Source organism: Triturus cristatus, chromosome 11 (genome assembly GCF_964204655.1).
Source record: "Triturus cristatus chromosome 11, aTriCri1.1, whole genome shotgun sequence".
Lineage (NCBI taxonomy): Eukaryota > Metazoa > Chordata > Amphibia > Caudata > Salamandridae > Triturus > Triturus cristatus.
In genome coordinates this window covers 596,629,858-596,653,251 of record NC_140594.1, presented here as the reverse complement: position 1 = coordinate 596,653,251, position 23,394 = coordinate 596,629,858, and positions in this window count along the sequence as shown.

Below are 23,394 nucleotides of genomic sequence, written 5' to 3'. Positions count from 1 at the left end.
CAATTATTACATTTTATGAAGTCAGTGAACAACAACATTATAGCCAGCCATTAAAGAGACTGACATGGCCAGGGATCCTGGTGTATTTGTACTGTGTACACTCAGGAAGAAGAATAGCAAAGAACAAAAACATAAATGTAGTCTAGCCTGTTTGCCCTAAATAAAAATGTGTGCATCTTATGGGATGGATGCAGCATCAGGGAGCAACAACAACAAACATATGCACATAAAAACTAAAGGCATTTATTTACAACACCCAAAAAGTGAAATCTACCCCCGAAAAAAAGTAAAGGCCACATTTGACAATTCCATCCAAAGCTATACATGATATTGAAATTTAACGCACAACACAAAAACAGGTGTTTAAATTCCATGCACCCATGATTGATGAGTAGTACCCCTTGGCCTACTGTACAACTAGGCCACAAGCTTGGAGGCCTATGGAAAAAGCACAGTGGCTGGTACCACAAAATGGCCGCCACCACATGGCCAGGCCACTCACAAAAACAAGAAAAGGTCAGGAATACAAGACAGACAATGCAGGCCTATTGCAAAAGCACAATGCCTGCCTCCACAAAATGGCTGCCACACATGCTCAGGCCACCCACCACAATAACCAAAAAGTGATTACAAAGGACAAGAACAGGAAGTTGTAGTGTCTGTGGGACTTACTTACTCTCATAAAAAATATTTAAAAAAAAATAAAAGCTTCTCCGTGCTCCAAAACTACAGCTGAATGACAACCTGAGGAGTTTTTTTAGCAAAATGCACAAAATCAGAGTTTTCGAGAGGGATTTATGTTGCTCGCGAGATATTGTTTGCCAGATTGCAAATGCTGCGTGTTCGGGATCGCGAACTGTACAAAAATGCTTTATCGCGTGCGCGAACACGCATATTGGGAGCGCGAAAATGCCGAAAACTGTAAGTCCACGTTGTCGCACTGTGCAGAGTTACCGAAAGTACGCGAGCTGAATCCCTACGGTTACCTACTGGCTGAAAAGCCCTATTTATTTAACACACACCCAAAAACTGCTATCCCACCCCAAAAAAAACCTTTTGCAATGAAACCCAAAGCCATACACGGTGTAAAAAAATAATTCAACACACAACACAAAATGTAAATTGAAATAATGCACCAAAGATTTGAGGATGACTACCTCTGGGCGTACTGGCAGACTAGGCCACAAGCATGGAACAGAATGGCAAAAGCAAGCACACTGCTTGGATGGCTCCACAAAATGGCCGCCACACACCCACAACAACAAGAAATGGAAGACAGTCAATGTATGACTATGGCAAAAGCACAATGCCTGCCTTCCTAAAATGGCCGCCACACACATGCTCAGGCCACCCACCACAATAATAACCAAAAAGTGATTACAAAGGACAGGAACAGGAAGTTGCAGTGTCTGTGGAACTTACTTACTCTCATAAAAAATATTTTAAAAAAAATAAAAGCTTCTCCGTGCTCCAAAACTACAGCTGAATGACAACCTGAGGATTTTTTTTAGCAAAATGCACAAAACCAGCGTTTTCGAGATGGATTTATGTTGCTCGTGAGATATTGTTTGTCAGATTGCAAATGCTGCGTGTTCGGGATCGCGAACTGTACAAAAATGCTTTATCGCGTGCGCGAACACGCATATTGAGAGCGCGAAAATGACGAAAACTGTAAGTCCACGTTGTCTCGCTGTGCAGAGTTACCGAAAGTACGCGAGCTGAATCCCTAGGGTTACCTACTGGCTGAAAAGCCCTATTTATTTAACACACACCCAAAAACTGCTATCCCACCCCAAAAAAAACCTTTTGCAATGAAACCCAAAGCCATATACGGTGTAAAAAAATAATTCAACACACAACACAAAATGTAAATTGAAATAATGCACCAAAGATTTGAGGATGAGTACCTCTGGGCGTACTGGCAGACTAGGCCACAAGCTTGGAACAGAATGGCAAAAGCAAGCACTCTGCTTGGATGGCTCCACAAAATGGCCACCACACACCCACAACAACAAGAAATGGAAGACAGTCAATGTACGCCTATGGCAAAAGCACAATGCCTGCCTTCCTAAAATGGCCGCCACACACATGCTCAGGCCACCCACCACAATAATAACCAAAAAGTGATTACAAAGGACAGGAACAGGAAGTTGTAGTGTCAGTGGAACTTACTTACTCTCATAAAAAATATTTTAAAAAAAATAAAAGCTTCCACGTGCTCCAAAACTACAGCTCAATGACAACCTGAGGACTTTTTTTAGCAAAATGCACAAAATCAGCGTTTTTCGAGATGGATTTATGTTGCTCGCGAGATATTGTTTGCCAGATTGCAAATGCTGCGTGTCCGGGATCGCGAACTGTACAAAAATGCTTTATCGTGTGCGCGAACATGCATATTGAGAGCGCAAAAATGCCGAAAACTGTAAGTCCGCGTTGTCGCACTGTGCAGAGTTACCGAAAGTACGCAAGCTGAATCCCTACGGTTACCTACTGGCTGAAAAGCCCTATTTATTTAACACACACCCAAAAACTGCTATCCCACCACAAAAAAAACCTTTTGCAATGAAACCCAAAGCCATACACGGTGTAAAAAAATAATTCAACACACAACACAAAATGTAAATTGAAATAATGCACCAAAGATTTGAGGATGACTACCTCTGGGCGTACTGGCAGACTAGGCCACAAGCATGAAACAGAATGGCAAAAGCAAGCACACTGCTTGGATGGCTCCACAAAATGGCCGCCACACACCCACAACAACAAGAAATGGAAGACAGTCAATGTATGCCTATGGCAAAAGCACAATGCCTGCCTTCCTAAAATGGCCGCCACACACATGCTCAGGCCACCCACCACAATAATAACCAAAAAGTGATTACAAAGGACAGGAACAGGAAGTTGCAGTGTCTGTGGAACTTACTTACTCTCATAAAAAATATTTAAAAAAAAATAAAAGCTTCTCCGTGCCAAAACTACAGCCGAATGACAACCTGAGGATTTTTTTTAGCAAAATGCACAAAATCAGCGTTTTCGAGATGGATTTATGTTGCTCGTGAGATATTGTTTGTCAGATTGCAAATGCTGCGTGTTCGGGATCGCGAACTGTACAAAAATGCTTTATCGCGTGCGCAAACACGCATATTGAGAGCGCGAAAATGACGAAAACTGTAAGTCCGCGTTGTCGCGCTGTGCAGAGTTACCGAAAGTACGCGAGCTGAATCCCTAGGGTTACCTACTGGCTGAAAAGCTCCATTTATTTAACACACACCCAAAAACTGCTATTCCACCCCAAAAAACACCTTTTGCAATAAAATCCAAAGCCATCCATGGTGTAAAAAAAAATCAACAGACAACACAAACTGTAAATTTAAATAACGCACCAAAGATTTGAGGCTGACTATCTCTGGGCCTACTGGCAGACTAGGCCACAAGCTTGGAACAGTCAATGTAAGCCAATGGCAAAAGCACAATGCCTGTCTTCACAAAATGGCCGCCACACACATGGCCAGGAGGACACAACAACAACAAGCATAAGCCAAGGGGAACAAAGAAAAGAAATGCAGGCCTTTATGGAAAAAGAAGCACACACTACTAAACTACCACCACAAAATTGCCACAAGCCACATGGGCACTCACAGTCACAACAGGCCATTGGAAAAAAATGAACTGAAGCAGGCCTATAATAGATGACGGGACAAAGGAGGCCTGCTAAACAACACAGCTTTAATCCAAAAATGAAACTCAACAGGGCTACGAAAGGATTGGAAAGAAGTTACACATCAAGCACATACATCCAACAAAGGTATTTCACACACACACACACACACCAACAGTCAAATACACCACAGCCACATTTAGCATTTCAATCCTATGCCATCCATGCCCTACATGATGTTGAAAATTCTACAGACACCACGAAACATGGACCCATGGGTACCCTACTGGCAGCAATTGCAGAGAAAAACAACTAGGCCCCTATTGAAAGTACAGGCCACCCGCCACAACAATAATTTTAAAAAACAATGAAAATCCCAGAAAAATGTAGGTACACAAACAAGCCCCAATGAAACAAACACACCAATTCTCAAACTTACCTGTAGTAAATTAAATCTCAAATCAAAAAGTCCTCAAATAAATCCAATCCAATGGTATGATGCAGCAGACAGACACAAAAAGTGAACCTTCCAGCTCCAAATCCAAATGAAAGTGAACAGCACATGCACAAAGCACTGGGAGGAGCCTGCTGGACAGGAACAGGAAGTTGTAGACTCAGGGGCACTTCCTTCCTCTTGAAAAAAAGAGTTAAAAAAATTAAAGGACTCCTCCTTACACAAAAGACTACAGCAAAATCACAATCTGAGGAGTTTTTCTGAGCAAAATGATCATTTTAGAGAAGGTTTTATGAAGCTCGCGAGATATTCTTCGCCAGATTTTAGTTTTTGCATGTTCGGGATCGCGATTTTACCAAGACAGCCGCCGGAAGCCAGCTCGCGCGCCCGAATGACGTGTTAGCGATCGCACACTCTCGCGGGCTTGGGCAGCCATATTACAAATCTTGTGGCGCTCGCGAATGGACAGAAAAGCAAGTTGGCGATCGCAGAATCACGGTAAGACCACCGTGCGCGCGAGAATGAATATTGAGCGCGCGAGGAAGCAAAAGTAGCAATTTCCAACTTCGTGATCTACGCGAATCGCGAAGTTGCCTAAACTTCGCAAGCTCCACGAACAGAGCGTAGTTCAACGCCCAGGCTAAGTCATATCTTCGGGTATCCTTCCACTCTCGTCCCGGTGTCCGTTCTCCTGCACCTTCTGAAGCAGCCCTCTGCAGGAGTGCAGCTCTTGGCCCTCTTCCGGCTACATTCCTGCCTGCCTGACTGATTATCCACTGAGCTCTAGACTTATTCTTAATAAGGTGCTTAGGCCTTCTGAGTCAGTTCAGCTGCAGTGATCAAAAGAGGTGTAAAATCATGAAGATGTGAGTAGGTTGTGTCATAGTCGTTATGAGATAAACCAACAAAGCGAAGGTTAAAATATTGATTTGTTCACTCCATGCTCATTCTTTGCCAAACGCACAGATGTTGGCCTTAAATGTCAGTCTCACGGATTTCTGGCTTTTCTACATTTCGAGAGTCCATAATTTTGTTCTTTTGGGTGCACTGTCTCCAGAGCGCGTACTGCACACGCTTAGGAACTGACTGAGGCTAAGTCGTCACCGATTTTGTGGAAGTATGTTTCATAGATGGAGAGGCTCTAGGAGAAGTATTAGTTGCCTCAGCAATGTCCCCTGCACGTTGTCCGCAGCCCAGATAGCCCCAGTTGAATTAATCACCCTGACACCTGCAGTGGCTGCACAGCAGCCCCAGGCGGCCTAATCAGAGTGATTTTGAGCGTGGTTATGTAACCCCTAGCCCAAACAGTCACCACATTTGCAAAATGGTCACTTCACCATTGCCCAGCCAAACTCGCCCTCAGGGATAACTGGCGTCTCTACACGCTGCTCGGCTCGCATTCAGCGCGTCCGTCACGCAGGCTCTGTTAAAGAAAAGGTCCCGTGCAAGGATCACTGGCACCAGTGGCACCAACAGCAACAAAACACACACTAGAGGTTTCCTGGGATGATCCAGAGATTAGCCCCACAACGCTGATGGAGCGGGAAAAATAAAAAATTTTAGTATACCCAATCCATTTATATAAGTTTATATTAAAATGACTAAATAATTAATTCTAATAATTAATTGATTGATGTGATGGTACTAACCAACCTGATTAATCAAGAGAATACACGTGGGAATGCATTTGCATGGCTAAAATTAATAAGTGAACTAAGTTGTATGCATATTAAAACAATAAGTGTTGCTTAAGCAGTGTTAATGTGGTTTGCGCTTAAATAAACATGCATTAATGGCTTTAGACGTTGCATATGGCTAGATAAATGCACGCACATATGGGTATTAGCAGGGAAATAACACTGTTTTAATTATTTCAATGTATTAATTACGTTTTGTGTTTTCTTCACTTAAGTTGACTATTCTGGCCCACCAAAAAGATGGCCGTCGACAGAAGCCTAACTAAAGTACATTAATACATCATTTGGACAATGGAGGAAGGCGTCTGCACTGACTTCATTCGTGTCCTTTGTGTGACCTGATATGCCATGTCCATGAAGACTACTCTGGGCGAGATGCCAATGTTCCTGAACATGAAGCAATTGTTGCCATTTGGGAACCAATTCACAATAGACTGATACTTTTTGATCTGGGAACATCCTTTCCCATGCGCCTAGTTTATTCATCATCCGTATGGGAATATTGAATAGTGTTTCTTAATGTATTTGGATGTAACTGAATTCAGCCAATCAGGAGCCTAGAAATAATAAAAATGTATCTTTCATATGTAAATTTTAGTATAAATATTAGTAGACCAGAGAGGCTAGTAGCTAGCTGTTCCCTGAGCACCACTTCCTGAACTGATGATCTGAGGTCCCGACAATGACGGAGAGGACGGTGACGCCATATGAGTGAGCAACACTCTGACTGAATTTGCTGAGGACCGGTTCTGACTTAGAAAACGACAATTAGCCAGAATAGGTAAATATGACAAAAGATACTATGGCACTGTTAGGATTTTAACCTGCAATTTAATTAGATAAAGAAATCATTATTTGAAGAACTGTGTCGGGTGATTATTTCTGGTTATGTTTTATTGATTTAAATGAAAGTTAAAGTGTTTGCCATCAAAACCTATTTTAACTAAATGATCTAGTAGACCTCCGGATGGAGGAACTAGTAGGGTAAATCGATAGATGTGGTTTCCTCTATCCAGAGTGTAGAAGTTGTAGTTCATGGGAGATTGAATCTCCTCTGTTAGGCACGGATAGTGTGATGAGAATGAATGTTGGTGTTATGGGCCCCACCAGCGTGTGATGTGTGTATGTGCGTGTGACTGTGAAATCATTTCGTCCGTGGAAGCAGGGGAAGATTTTATGCTCAGACCTGGGACGCCGGACTGCTGGCTGTAGCTTACCCCTCCTACATCCATTGGACGGTCCCTATCATTGTGCTGGCTGTCAGTGGTTTTTGGAGCAAGCTACTTCTATTGCCCCCACACGTCCGGTGGCAGCCGTTTGCTATACCTGCCCGGAGCATGTTCTCCGCATTTTTAGTTTTAATGCTAGGTCTCTGGTGTCACATTATCAGGCAGTATTTGACCTGTTGCAGGATGAAAGCCCGGACATCGTGGCTATCACCGAGACATGGCTGAAAGACGAGGACGCAGCCATTATTAATCTGGCATTCCCCCCTGACTATACAGTCCGTACCCTTAATCGATCTTCTAGGGGAGGGGGAATTGCCCTGGCTATTCGTTCTAGTCTTACTTGCTCCTGGACCGCACTGACCATTGCGGGATGTGAAAGTGCGTTGTTTAAGATTCTGGTTACTCCTCACTTCTCACTCTCGGGGATGGTGGTCTATCGTCCCCCAGGGAGCGAGGCGGCGTTTCGCGCCGCTTTCCCGGATGTGGTCAGCTCCTTGGTGGTGGGGTGTCCCAATTTTTCGATTCTGGGGGACCTTAATCTCCATTTCGATAGACCCAACCTACCTGCGGTCAGTGGCATTCTCACGGATTTGGAGGCCTTACAGTTGCTGCAGCTTGTTCAGCAGCCCACCCACATCGGTGGCCACACGCTAGATCCCTTCTTCACTAATTTGACAGATGCTTCTGTCACTGCCGTCTCGCCCCTGGGCTGGACTGATCACTCTTTGGTCGCCACTAGTACCCCTTTATCAGGTAGGACTGTCATCCCTCCTGCTAAGCTGATCGTAAGGCGGCATTGGGGCAAATTACGGTTGGAAGATCTGCACCGTGTCCTCGCTGCAGAGCCATTAGATCCGTTTGTAACTGTTGATTCAGGTTACGATGGGTTCTGCGCGTGGATCTCCAAAGCGCTAGATGCGCTCATTCCACTCACCGCCTGTAAGACCAGTGCCAGAGAATCTAGCCCATGGTACGATGGCGCCCTACGTGCGCTCAAGGGCAGTTGCAGGCGCGCAGAGAGGGCTTGGCGGAAGGCGTACGATTCGGGGAAAAAAGCTATCTATCTCGCCTCCGTCAAAGTATACCATCGGGCTGTGTGCCGTGCTCGGGCATTGTATTATACTGCCGAAGTCGGCAACAGCTCTAACCCCTCGAAAACTATTTTCAAATTGATGAAGGATCTTCTAGCTAAGCGCCCCGATGCTCCGACGACGGGCTCTGCTGCTCATTGTGAGGCTCTTGCGGTGTTCTTTCAGGAAAAGGTCCAAAACATCTATATGACCTTTCCATCCACAGGACCCCCAGTTGAGTCTCCGATTTCCATCTGTGGAGACACAGCCCTGCACTCGCTTCCCCTGTTGACATTGGAAGGGTTTCACATCTTGGCAAAGCAGGTGAAATCTGGGTCCCCCGCCGACCCTCTCAGTTCGGCTCTCTTTAGAGATGAGTCGTTCGTGGGTCGGACCGTGGTACACTCCCTGATCAACATCTCGTTGGAGTCGGGCACGGTCCCCCGTAGCTGGAAGCGGGCGATGGTTTCCCCCATCCTAAAGAAGCCCTCACTGGACCCAGACAAGCCTGAAAACTATCGGCCTATCTCTTTGCTTCCCTGGCCTACCAAAGTAATGGAGGCCCATGTCAACAAAGTTCTCTCGGCCCACCTCATCCAGTTTAACATCTTGGATCCCACCCAAAATGGCTTCCGTGCTGGTCACAGCACGGAGTCTGCCCTTCTCTCCATGGCTGAACACCTACGCACAGTGATGGATGCGGGGCAGACAGCGGCGCTCGTTTTATTAGATCTGAGCGCCGCGTTCGACACCGTGTCCCATCCTATCCTGTTGCTTCGCCTGGAGGAGGTCGGGCTGGGTGGCTCTGCCCTCCAGTGGTTTCGCTCTTTCCTGAACGATCGTTTCTTTAGCGTTGCGCTGCCACCGTACCAGTCCCAATTCCTTCCTCTGAGACAGGGGGTCCCGCAAGGCTCCTCGCTGAGTCCCACGCTTTTCAATCTGTATGTGAGACCGCTGGCTGAGATCGTCAAGCAATGGGACATGACTATGGTCTCGTATGCTGACGATACTCAGCTAGCGGTGACTATCAGCGGGGATGCGGATCGGGATGCCCCCAGGTTTCAGAGTGGACTTAGGGCGGTGGCAAGCTGGATGAAGAACAACTGTCTCCAGCTCAACGCGAAGAAAACCGAGATCATGATCGTTGGCAGGAAGGCGGAACTGTGGGGGGACAAGTGGTGGCCCATTGAACTGGGGCCGGTCCCTCTCCCGGTCACTGAACTTAGGAATCTGGGAGTGTGGATGGATCCCGCTCTCAGTTACGAGGGCCACTCGAAGAAAATCGCGGCCGGCTGTTTTGGCATCTTGCGGTCGCTGAGGCCCATTCTTAAGTTCTTTGACCGTGGTACCAGGCAGCTGATAGTCCAGGCCACGGTATTATCTCGCCTGGACTATGCCAGCTCGCTTTTGGTAGGGACCAATGTGGCGGAGACTACCCGCCTTCAACGAGTGCAGAATGTCGCGGCTAGAGCCATTGTAGGCTTACCCCGAAGGAGCTCTGTCTCAGGTGTCTCGAGATCCTTGCATTGGCTCCCCATTAAATCACGCATCCAGTTCAAGGTGTTGTGCTTGGCGTTTAAGATCTTGAGGGGAGTAGGTCCGCCAATTCTTGCTGACCTCCTGTCGTGGTATGTTCCTTCCCGCGCTTTGAGATCGGGAAGCCAAGCGCTCGCGGTGGTCCCCCGATACAGGTTGTGTCGGGCTGGTGGTCGCTCTTTTCGGGTGAGGGCGGCTGAACTCTGGAATTCCCTCCCAGTGGACTTGCGGCTACTGACTGACCTCTTGGCCTTTCGCAAAGCTCTGAAAACGTTTCTTTTTTAAATAGATCTTTTATCTGTGTTGTGTTTCTGCTATCTGTTGCACATTGCCTGCCATGCGCCAGGACGCCCCTTAGCTGGGGCAGCTGTGCGCAATACAAAAGTGCATAACATAACATAACATAACATAACATAACTGCACCAGTTTCTTTCTGGTAGCAAGGTGATGGTTTTTATTATTTAGGTTTGATGATTTACGTATAAATATATCTATCAGTATTTTTGGTAGCTATAAATGAGTTTTATTGTGTTGGTTTGATGATATTGGCATGTATATAGCTTATCGATTATTGATTGGTATTGATATATGTACTAACACTATATGTTGAAGTCGTATTGAGTTTTATGTCATCTGTACGGCTTCTGGGATGTAAGAAGTCGGTGACAGTTCCGTAGTAGGGCAGGGGTAAGTGCTGCTCTCGGGAAAGACTGAATTGTGGTTGCCCGTAGGTACACGGGAAAGAACGTGTGACAATTGAAGTTGCGCGTGACATTGTCTGGGTTTGATTTGGTGACATCGTCGTGTGTTGCCGTTAGGGACATTCTTTCTGTGTATGAGAAGTACGTATGATAGCAAATGGGTTACCTGTGAAATTTTGGTCTTAGGTACCAGGAAACCAAATTGGTATGCCAATAATGCTTATCACTGAAAAGGTAGCAGGTGTTCTCTGAGCTTGTAAGAAGGACAAGGTAGAGGCAAGCGCTGCTTTGTTAACGTATGTTATAATTCTGTAGTAGGACAGACTGTTCGCTGTTCTCGGAAAGGCAGGATTCTGTGTGAATGAACAGCATTTCCTTGTGTGAAAGTGTGTGAATGAAAATAGCATTTGGATTAATTGTGGAACTTTGGTTTTATCTCTCAGTAGCATTGCGTTTCCACCTATGTGTTTTAAATCCGGAGAAGACAGTTAATTGATGCTTGATAGAAGGGTGAAGTAGAGGGATGTGCTACTTTGCTAACGGATGTAATTATTCTGTAGTAGGGCAGAGGTAAGCGCTGCTCTCAGGAAGCAGAATTCTCGTGGGAAAGGTCTTTTTGCTATTCTGTGGTTAGCGGAGCAGACAATGGAGATGTTTATATGTTGTAACTAACAAGTATCGTAAAATTGAAACAAAAGTCTACCGAGTAGTTTTGTAAAGGAGGAGTAGACTGGAGACAGGAGTCAGGAGCAAGAGCAACTGCAGCGACTGTTGACGTCAGTAGGACTGCTCTGGGATTGGACAGCTAGTCAGTGACGTAAACGCTCCAGGATTGGTGCGTTGGTGTGAGTCGCGCAGGGATTAGAGATTGTGATAGCGACGTAAACGCTCCAGGATTGGTGCGTTAGTGTGAGTCGCGCAGGGATTGGAGAATGTGACAGTGACGTAGGGACGCTAGGATTGGTGCGCGAGTAAGAGTCGCGTTGCTATTGGACTAATGATCGTACCGTGCAGGAAAGATGAAAAGGGTTTACGAAAGAAAGGAGAATGTATTATCATTCACCTGAAAAGAAGAAAAAATCTTTATTTGGGAAGATGACAAGGTGGTTTGTGAAATACAAAAAGATTGTGACTAGGGAAGGACAATTACTTCCCCCAGCGAAAACCCCTGCATCCTTTATGGTTGCGAAATATGGGTACCATACTTGCATTTGGTTAGACAATTGGGCAAAATATACAAAGGAAGACGGAGTTCTAGCGTTTCCAGAGGATGGGTCCTTTAATTTGGCAATCTTGAGGAACTTACGGGAAAAGATGATGAGCTTAGATCCGCGACCTAGGCCTACGCAGTTTGAGGCATTAACAGAGTGGGAAGATGAGATGCATGAGCGAGAGAAGCAGAGAAATGGCAGTCGGTACAGGTACATGTTCGGACGGCCAAACGATCGTGAAACTAACTCATAGTGATCGGATGAGAAGGTGGCGAGATGCTTGTATGACTGAAGGATTGTTTCCCCTTAGAACAGATGGAGAAAGTGAAGGAAGAAAATGCCTAGAAAAGAGAAATCATGTAGATACCCGGAGGTATGGGGCTAATGAGACAGATGACGATGTCCTAGATGATATGTTTTACAAAAATCCACCTCCATACAGGCAGGAACCAGAAACGCCAACCTCAGGTACACCAGTGAGGGAAACTCTGAGAATCATTAAGACAGAAGTTGTGACCCCAGAAGTAAGAAGAAGAAATTCTCTTAAGGAAAGGGGAAAGGAAAATAGAGCTGAGAGTGAAAATTCCAAGGAACTAGCAAAAACCACATTAGAACTGACAGAGAAAATAAGAGAATTGACGAAAAATCTAGAAGCAGTCACAGTCCCTGTGACCATAGGTCCTGTTATGCCTATTTTTGAGAAGCAGAAAGGCAGTGAGCACGGACTAACAGTTCCATATGTGAATCCAAGACAGGCAGAACAGCCCCTGATGAAAGCGAAAGAGAGTTCCTGGGAACATACTATGGGTAAAGGTGAATTACATGTGTCAAAGAATCCATTTTATTGTCCAGACACTGTAGAGAGAAGCAGAATGGTAGAAGGATCGATGTTAGAACCACAGCGACTGACAGAACCAGGGAATGTAGAGAAGTCAGTGAGCATAACTACTGAAGGGATATATGACGTTACAACGCATGCTATTACAACGCATACCTTTACAACGCATTTTTTACAACGCAAGTACTACTACAACGCATTACTTTACAACGAAGACTTTTACAACGCAAAACCTATTAAAATAATGAAAAGTGCTGTTACAACGAAATCTATTACAACGCATACCATTACAACGCGATTTTTTTTTTTTTAAATTAAAAGTACAATAAAATCTGGCACGGGATGCAGGGAAATTAGGGGTTTTAGGGTGGGGAAGTGTATTAAAATGTGGAGAAAAACTGAGCGTAAATAAACTGAAATGCATTACCAAATTAATACTCGAGTATTAAAATTAATACTCGAGTATTAAAATTAATACTCAAAATCCCCCATAAAATTCCGTTTTCACACATTTCAAAGTTTTACAAAGAGAACGAAAATTTTATAAACAGTATATACACATTTTTATCATGATTAGATCGGAAAGTAAGTAAACAAAGTAAAACATAAGACACATACACATAGGCGCCATTTTAACCATCTCACTTGTAAAACTTGTCCTACAACAGTTTCTATGAAAACAATACCAAAAGACATGTTCCAAAATGGATGCCAAAACGGAGCAAATCAATGAAAACAATACATTTGTATATGCATTTTTAAATTAACATTTTCCACAGTAAAACAAAGTATTTTAAAAAACACAACGAACGCAGTTTTTAAAAAAATTAATAGTGACACAGAGTAAAACTTATAAATACCAGGAAGACACCATTTTGCAATCAGTTGATTATCAACTACCAGAGAGACCAGACGTCAAAAGCTGACCCTCTGTCACCTCCACTGCGACCTCCTCAGAGAGAGCACGGAATTCGTTCGGAAAAGCATTATAAGACAGCAAATACTAGTAAGTCATTACAATATTTTTAAACATTAGTTTTGCGTAAAATATGTTTACTTTACAAAAAAAATTTATTTATAAAATTTGTAATAATAACTTTTAAAATGTACTGTTTCTAATTTCTAATCACTAAAAATAAACACCAACTTAAAACAAGTATTTTATTTTCCAAATACAGAAACTTGCAATATATTGAAAATCAACAATTGGTGTACCTATTTTAGCATCACCACCACATAATCGACTCACATTTACTATTGTGAAGGTAAATGTAATTTATTTTTAATTGTTTCACTTTTCAAATATATTTTAAAAATTAGCTAAAGTGATGTATGGCAAAGGTGATTTTCTTTTTACCTCATTCTCACTACATTATAAACGAAAATATACCATGATGCAGGAGTAACAATTACTAATAATACTTCAGTTGGGTACTACATCTGAAAAAGCGATTCATGTTACTGGGGTAACTATTACTATTCTAAGTGCTAGAATGTTCAGCATTACAGTAATAGAGTGATAGTATCAGTGTAACCAATATTTTTTTTTCGTAAAAATGCATTCAATGTGTATTATGTTTTCCTTAAGCAATTGTTACTCATACTCATTTGTCTATTATTATATTGTTTAAAAATTGTTTTTTTTTTTAACCAACGTTGGCTAAGGAACATTTTTTTTTTTAACCTTTTTTTTTTTTCCAGAGTACATCTGTACCAAAAAAAAAACTTTATCCTGCTGCAAGCATTACCTTAAAGGCACGAGAACAAACAACAACTGAAAAAGGTAATTTACATTATCAGTGTTATTTTTTCATTATCAGTGTACTCCAGCCTACACGCCATTCCCACTTAAGAAGAGTCACCAAGAAAACCAATTTCGAAAAAACAAAGTATTTTTATCCAACATTATAAGGTGCAGCAGTAGTAAAAATGTAGCATGGTGTAGGGGTGCAATTTACTATTCCAACTCCAGGAAGGTGCAGCAGTAGGGAAAGTGTTGGATGGTGTAGGGGTGCAATTTACTATTCCAACTCCAGGAAGGTGCATCAGTAGGGAAAGTATTGGATGGTGTTGGGGTGCAATTTACTATTCCTACTCCAGGAAGGTGTTGCAGTAGGGAAAGTGTTGGATGGTGTACGGGTGCAATTTACTATTCCAACTCCAGGAAGGTGCATCAGTAGGAAAAGTGTTGGATGGTGTAGGGGTAACAATTACTATTCTTACTCCAGGAAGGTGCAGCAGTAGGGGAAGTGTTATGTACTATAAGTTCAAATGATTTATTTTTTTAAAAAAAATTATTGTAAATTTGCATTTCTCTACAACGTTCAGTTTTCTCTTTTTTTCCTTTTTTCACTTTTCCAGACATCCAATCAACACATAAGTATCTACTCCAGCCTACACGCCATTCCCACTTAAGAAGAGACATCAAGAAAACCAATTCTGAAAAAACAAGGTATTTTTAACCAACATTAAAAGGTGCAGCAGTAGAAAAAAAGTAGAATGGTGTAGGGGTGCAATTTACTATTCTAACTCCAGGAAGGTGCAGCAGCAGGGAAAGTGTTGGATGGTGTAGGGGTAACAATTACTATTCTAACTCCAGGAAGGTGCAGCAGTAGGGAAAGTGATGGATGGTGTAGGGGTGCAATTTACTATTCTAACTCCAGGAAGGTGCAGCAGTAGGGAAAGTGTTGGATGGTGTAGGGGTAACAATTACTATTCTAACTCCAGGAAGGTGCAGCAGTAGGGAAAGTGTTGGATGGTGTAGGGGTAACAATTACTATTCTAACTCAAGGAAGGTGCAGCAGTAGGGGAAGTGTTATGTACTATAAGTTCAAATGATTTTTTTTTTTTTTTTAAATTATTGTAAATTTGCATTTCTCTACAACGTTCAGTTTTCTCTTTTTTTCCTTTTTTCACTTTTCCAGACATCCAATCAACACATAAGTATCTACTCCAGCCTACACGCCATTCCCACTTAAGAAGAGACATCAAGAAAACCAATTCTGAAAAAACAAGGTATTTTTAACCAACATTAAAAGGTGCAGCAGTAGAAAAAAAGTAGAATGGTGTAGGGGTGCAATTTACTATTCTAACTCCAGGAAGGTGCAGCAGCAGGGAAAGTGTTGGATGGTGTAGGGGTAACAATTACTATTCTAACTCCAGGAAGGTGCAGCAGTAGGGAAAGTGATGGATGGTGTAGGGGTGCAATTTACTATTCTAACTCCAGGAAGGTGCAGCAGTAGGGAAAGTGTTGGATGGTGTAGGGGTAACAATTACTATTCTAACTCCAGGAAGGTGCAGCAGTAGGGAAAGTGTTGGATGGTGTAGGGGTAACAATTACTATTCTAACTCCAGGAAGGTGCAGCAGTAGGGAAAGTGATGGATGGTGTAGGGGTGCAATTTACTAGTCCAACTCCAGGAAGGTGCAGCAGTAGGGAAAGTGATGGATGGTGTAGGGGTGCAATGTACTATTCTAACTCCAGGAAGGTGCAGCAGTAGGGAAAGTGTTGGATGGTGTAGGGGTAACAATTACTATTCTAACTCCAGGAAGGTGCAGCAGTAGGGAAAGTGATGGATGGTGTAGGGGTGCAATTTACTATTCTAACTCCAGGAAGGTGCAGCAGTAGGGAAAGTGTTGGATGGTGTAGGGGTAACAATTACTATTCTAACTCCAGGAAGGTGCAGCAGTAGGGAAAGTGATGGATGGTGTAGGGGTGCAATTTACTATTCCAACTCCAGGAAGATGCAGCAGCAGGGAAAGTGTTGGATGGTGTAGGGGTGCAATTTACTATTCTAACTCCAGGAAGGTGCAGCAGTAGGGAAAGTTTTGGATAGTGTAAATGTTATGTTTTAGGAATTTCATTTAATTTTTCTGACTAATTTTTTTTTCTTCTCTTCTCTTTTCAGATAATGTCTAGTTTGCAAGCTGCAAAGTTTATTAAATCCAGGAAGGGCAAAAATTTATTAAACCATGGTGGATACATATATAGTAAGGAAAGAATAAGTTTAACTAGAAATCATTGGAGGTGTGTGCAATACTACACTACCCATTGCAGTGGCAGAGCGGTTACTGTTGATAATTTAGTTGTGAAAACAACTGAGCATAACCACTCTGCCTCTGCAATGGAGGTAGAAATTAGAGAAACAATAAACGAAATGAAAGCTATTGCAAGCACCTCCAATGATTCTACAGGATCCATTTTAAGAGAGGTTGCACAGCATGTCCCCAGTCATGTTGCTAGTAACATGCCTATAATTCCTAATTTGAGAAGAATTATTCAGAGACAAAAGCAGGCAAGTAACATTCAATTATCTACACCACATTGTTTCTCTGACATTAGAATTCCACATGATCTTTCTATTTCTTTTTCTGATGAACCTTTCCTTCTGCATGACAACGAAAACCCTCAGAAACGAATTCTCATTTTTAGTACCCCACGTAACCTTGCTAAGTTAGAAAGTAGTGAAATTTGGATGATGGATGGGACGTTTAAAAGTACACCCCATCCTTTCACTCAAATTTACACTATACATGCTAAAATTAACAATAGTGTAATCCCCTTAGTTTATAGTTTGCTACCTGATAAGACTTCTGCTACATACACTGAACTTTTATCAGTGATTAAAAGTAAAACATCTTCAAGTCCTCGAAAAATAATTATTGATTTCGAATTGAGCATGATCAATGTGATCACTAAAACGTACACGGATACCCAAATTCAGGGATGTTTTTTTCATTTTTCGCAGGCATTTTGGCGTAAATTACAGAAAACATCCCTAGTTGCAGAATATTCTCGGGATAGCAAACTACAATTTGAACTAAAAAAATTAACTGCACTTTGTTTTGTTCCTCCCGATAGTGTGGACGAGTACTACACTGCAATTATAGAATCTGTTTATTATACGAGTAACGAAGAAAAATTGGCACCTATTCTAAATTATTTCAAGGACACATGGATTGGACACCTAAGCAGATCGGGTCGCAGGAGGAAGCCACGATTCCATGTGGAGTGGTGGAACTGCTACACGAGTTGTTTAGAGGGAGAAGCAAAAACAAACAATGCCATTGAGGGATGGCATAACTCCTTCAACCACACAATTGGCAAACCACATCCCAACTTCTACTCTTTTTTGGAAACTTTGAAGAAGGGGCAAAGTTTCCAAGAAATGAGAATAGCACAAACACTCGCAGGTAGTCTAAACCCACGAGTAACAGTCAAAACAAGGGAAATGTCTGAGAGACTATTGGCAATTCTACAACAATTTTCGTTGTGTGTGGCTATAGACTACCTGGAAAATCTATCTAACATTCTTTCTTTCTAAAATAATTTTTTAACTTACTTTCCTGCTTTGCTTCAAAATTTAATATTTTTCAAATTACAATTGGCATACAATGTTTTTGTCTTAAAACTTTTTCTAACAAACAAGTCGGGTCCTTTTTTTTTAAACAAATCTTCATTTCTATCAAAAACTACCAATGTCTACAAATTTACTGTCCCATAGTATTCGAACAATTTTTCAACATCGGAACTCCATTATTATAATTACCGATAACTTCCATTTTAATTTCCGTCCTAAGAAATCACCAAAACTCAAACATATCTAAATTCTACAAGTCAAGCCAAAATCCAAAATGCACATTGCTGCTTAATCACCAATTTTTAATCAATCTTTTATATCCATAAATTACAAGTGCGATACTTTTTTTCTATTAGAAATGAAGATCGACATTACTTTTGTTACTTCCTAAGTAAAGAAATAAACTTTCGGATCAGTAACTTTAAATTTTTTTACAGTTACATATTTTTTTTAAATAAAAAAATAACTTTTCGCGACCCGACATAGGCATACATTAATGACATTAATGTGGACATGTTTAAAAACATTTAAGACATCAATTAGTTTTCCCGCAACCTCTCCTTATTCTTTCCTCACTATATATGTATCCCTTTTAAAGGTTTAATCTATAATTTCAACTGAAAATATTTCCTACCTGGACGCAGATCAGCTTCCTGCTGCTTCCTCCTCCGATGCTCTGCAAAATGGCGCATTACGTCGACGCTCACGTCATTACGTCATCGCGTGCATCAAAATTTATAACGGACTACTTTATTTAACTAATCCGTAAATAAATGTTTATAAATGTAATTAAAATGTTTATATGTTTTATAAAAAATGTTACTTACATTGCAAAAGTTAATAAAAATATGGTTTATTTTTTAATGATTTTTAAAAAAATAAATATTTTGAAAACATTATTTGTTTACTGTTATTATTTTTTTTAAATTAATTTAAACTTTAAAATTGTAACTATTTAAATGTAAATTTACTAAATGTGTTCCTTACCTCGACTCTATTGTCTTTTCCCTTCAAATCTTCCTCTTTCTTCTCTTTCTGATCCTTCTTTTCTTGTTCCGCGGGTTGTATATTCTGAAGCTGCCAAAATAAATGAAGGACAAATAACCTCATAGACTTCTGGAGAGAGGGAGTAGCACGCACGCGCGCTATTCTGCTGAAATTTACACTATCAGCGCTGCTGTAACTTTTAAACAATTGCTTTTGCATTTTGCTTTTTAAATTGTATTTACCTTGTTTTTAGATTCTTCTTTGTGTGCCTTCTCACTTGCACTCTAAATTGGGCCCCCCACCGCGCTTTTCGCGGAGCTATGTCACTTTCTTTTTAGCCTTCGTGTCTGGTGCTGGGCGCCATCTTGGGGGTAGTGTGGAGCGAGTGTGCCACTTGTGGGAGCGCTCTAGCGCTCTTTTGTAACACAGGTGAGCCCTACTTAAGGCGAGCTAGGTAGTAGCTCGACCTGGAGAGAGGGAGTAGCACGCACGCGCGCTATTCTGCTGAAATTTACACTATCAGCGCTGCTGTAACTTTTAAACAATTGCTTTTGCATTTTGCTTTTTAAATTGTATTTACCTTGTTTTTAGATTCTTCTTTGTGTGCCTTCTCACTTGCACTCTAAATTGGGCCCCCCACCGCGCTTTTCGCGGAGCTATGTCACTTTCTTTTTAGCCTTCGTGTCTGGTGCTGGGCGCCATCTTGGGGGTAGTGTGGAGCGAGTGTGCCACTTGTGGGAGCGCTCTAGCGCTCTTTTGTAACACAGGTGAGCCCTACTTAAGGCGAGCTAGGTAGTAGCTCGACCTGGAGAGAGGGAGTAGCACGCACGCGCGCTATTCTGCTGAAATTTACACTATCAGCGCTGCTGTAACTTTTAAACAATTGCTTTTGCATTTTGCTTTTTAAATTGTATTTACCTTGTTTTTAGATTCTTCTTTGTGTGCCTTCTCACTTGCACTCTAAATTGGGCCCCCCACCGCGCTTTTCGCGGAGCTATGTCACTTTCTTTTTAGCCTTCGTGTCTGGTGCTGGGCGCCATCTTGGGGGTAGTGTGGAGCGAGTGTGCCACTTGTGGGAGCGCTCTAGCGCTCTTTTGTAACACAGGTGAGCCCTACTTAAAGCTCGCCTCCTGCGCGCAGCGGTGACGCGCAGCGGGAGCGCCGGACTCTCGCCGGAGTCAAGCCAGAGTCCTGCCCGTCAGCGTCCCGGAAGCGGGCGGAGCGGCGGGTGGGACTCTACCATCAGGGATGATTTCCCCGGGGTCTCTTCTGCGCTATTCCTCTGGCGATCTTCGCTCATTCCGTCCTCTCGGCAATGGTTGTCGTACAGTATTCCCGGGCCGTTATCATGGGAAAACCCGCTGCCCGGCTTGTGGCTGGCGCCCGACCCGCTCGCTCTTCTCACGGCCGAGCACCAATGGCTCTAGTATGGGCTTCGGGTGTATGCTACTGAACACCAGGTCAGCCTGCAAACATGCGCAGGACATCTATGAGCTTCTGGATGTAGATAAACCACTATGTCTCATGCTCACTGAGACATGGTGGGGCGACTTCTCTAACCCTGATGTCGTCCTGGCAATCCCGCCCGAATATAACATCTTCAGAAAGGATAGAGCCATGGGTAGGGGAGGCGGAGTAGCGCTAGTGGTCCGGAAAGGAACTCCTTGCGAGATCCTGCCAGCTATTGACATTCGTGGCTCGGAAAGCCTAGCCTTTTCTATCACTCTGTCCCCCCACCAATCCTTTAAGGGATTGCTTGTTTATAGACCGCCTGGCTCCCCCGGCACCTTTTTTGAAGATCTGGATATGGTGCTGGTGGAGCTGGCCCTGAAAGCCGAACATTTCATCGTGGCTGGCGATTTCAACTTCCGGATGGATGATTCATCCGACCCGGCGGCCGCCAAACTTTCGGAGGCACTGACCCCGCTGGGGCTCATTCCCTATTTTCAGGAGCCTACGCATGAGAAGGGGCATACCCTCGATCAGGTCTTTTCGTCTGTGCCTCTCGAGGGTATTGAGATCACTCCTGTCTTATGGTCTGACCACTTCCTTGCAAAATTTGTGATCAAGGGCATAGTTAAATCTGCGGCTATTCCGGTACATCATCAGGGTCGTGTCTATAGGCCTCTCCATTGCGTTACCCTGGAGATGCTGGCCCAGGCAGCTGAGGCCCATCCCTGTCTTCTTTCAGGTGATCTAGACAGGGATCCGCAGACCTTGCATGATTGGCTACTGGATAGGCTCAATGATCTTGCCCCGGAAGTAACATCACGCTCGACACCAAAACGGGTCTCTGCGCCTTGGTTTACCGCTGCACTGTCGGCTACGCGGCAGCAGTGCAAGGTAGCCGAAAGAGCCTGGCGGGCACATTATGACACTGTTGCCAAGTTGGCATACAAAACGGTGGTTAAGGCTTACCACCGGGACATCCGTTTAGGAAAAAAAGCTTATTTAGCCAGGAGAATCGATGCGGCTTCAAACTCTTGCAAAGAGATTTTCTCTATTGTGAGAGAATTCACCTCCTCTTGGTCTAACGCCTCGGACCAAAAACCATCTGGTACCTGGGCCACGGACCTTGCAGATTTTTTTACGAGCAAGATCCTACGCATTCAGGAGTCATTCCTTGCACCAGTGTCTGCCGGCCAGGCTGAACTTGACATCACCATACTGCCACAGGCCGGGCCAGGGGCGACGTTGAGTGTGTTTCCCTCCATCTCTGCTCCGGACTCCCTGGCTCTTATGGGCAATTTAAAATCGGGTTCTCCTCTTGACCCATGCCCTGCTAAATTTTTGGCGAAAGTGGCGGAGGTGATCAACCCGTTGGCCAATCCGCTTTTAAATCTTTCACTGAGGCTTGGTGTCGTCCCGCAGTCCTGGAAGCAGGCGATGGTGATTCCATTGCTCAAAAAATCTGGTTTGGATCCGAAGGCCCCGGTTAATTATAGGCCCATCTCTTTGCTGCCGGCCCTTACGAAGATGCTGGAAAAGCACGTCCATGGCGTGCTTTCCAACTTTGTTGAATCTAATGGGATCCTGCACGCCACCCAATCGGGCTTTCGTCCCCATCACAGTACTGAGACTGCGCTCCTGGAGGTCTCGGAAACCATTAAAGGGGTTCTGGACTCCGGGGGCAAAGTCATGCTGGTGATGTTAGATCTGTCGGCGGCATTCGACACCGTTCCCCATGTTGGTCTTCTCGCTAGACTTTTCGAGATAGGCCTGCGGGGGACGGTGTTCGACTGGTTTTCTTCTTTTCTAGCCGGCCGCCGGCAGTCGATCTGGGCCCCGCCGGATTCCGCCGTGATGCCGCCTCTGGGAGTCGGGGTCCCTCAGGGCTCTATTTTAAGCCCGACCCTCTTTAACATCATTATGACCCCATTGGCGGCGTTGGTGGAGTCGCATGGTGCCCAGATCGTATCCTATGCGGACGACACCCAGCTCCTCTTCTCTTGTAAGAGAGGAGGCGACTTTGATGGGGAGAGCATTCGGGATTGCCTTGGGGCTGTTTTTCATTGGTTCCATCTAAACAGCCTTAAGTGCAATTCCGACAAGTCCGAAGTACTTTTCTTTGGGTGTGATACAGAGCCAGACTGGCAGGCCTGGTGGCCACGGGATATGTTCCCTCCGTCCTGTTCCTCTCAGGTTGCTAAGAATCTGGGGGTGAAGATGGATAACAGGCTTACCTTGAAATCCCAGATCCTGGGGGTGTCGGGCATTTGCTTTGGCGTCCTCAGGATGCTGCGGAGATTTCTTCCTCTGTTATCCATGGAACACAGGACGCTGACTGTCCAGGCTCTGATTGGGTCCAGGTTGGATTATTCCAACGCTCTCTACCTGGGCCTTCCAGAGTACTTGTTGCAGCGGCTTCAAGTGGTACAGAATGCCGCTGCAAGGGCAATCTTTGGCCTTAGCAGGCGATCCAGGGCCTCGGGCCTGCTGGCAACTTTACACTGGCTTCCTATTCGTAAGAGGATCGCTTTTAAGGCGCTGACCTTGGCCTATAAAGCTCTTCACAAGGAGGGAGCCAAGTACCTCCAAAAGAGACTGGTTTTTTACCATCCAACCAGGTCTCTGAGGTCGGAAGCCCTGCATTTTGCTGTCGTCCCCCGGGTCAAGAAAGCGCGCCTCGGAGGCCGCTCGTTTGGATTGCTGGCTTCTCAGCTGTGGAACTCTTTACCACTGGCCCTGCGGGGAGCCAGCAGCCTATTAGCTTTTAGGAAAGGCCTTAAAACCTGGTTGTTTTCTCAGTAGCTGGTTCTCCGTGAATCTTTGGCCCATTCTTCTGTTAGTTCTATTTGGTGTTATGTTTTTTATGTTGCAGTATTATCTCTTTCTCCATTAAAGTGCCGGGACACTCTTTTTGAGTAGCCGTGCGCTATAGAAATGAATAAATAACATAACATAACATAACAATGCAAAAGCGTGGGAATTTTTTTAAAAAAGTAAGTACTTTTTTTCCTTCTCTTTTTTTTAAGCCATTATTATTTTTAAAAAGCATTTCATATTACTCTTTTAATATTTAAATTTATTTTATATTTTTAAATTTTGTTAAAAAATTTCTCTATTTTTTTTTTTAAAAAAGTCAAAAAGTACTCTTCCTTTTTTTTGAAAAAAATTATACTTTATTATAGAAACTTAAAAATACTCTAGTTTTA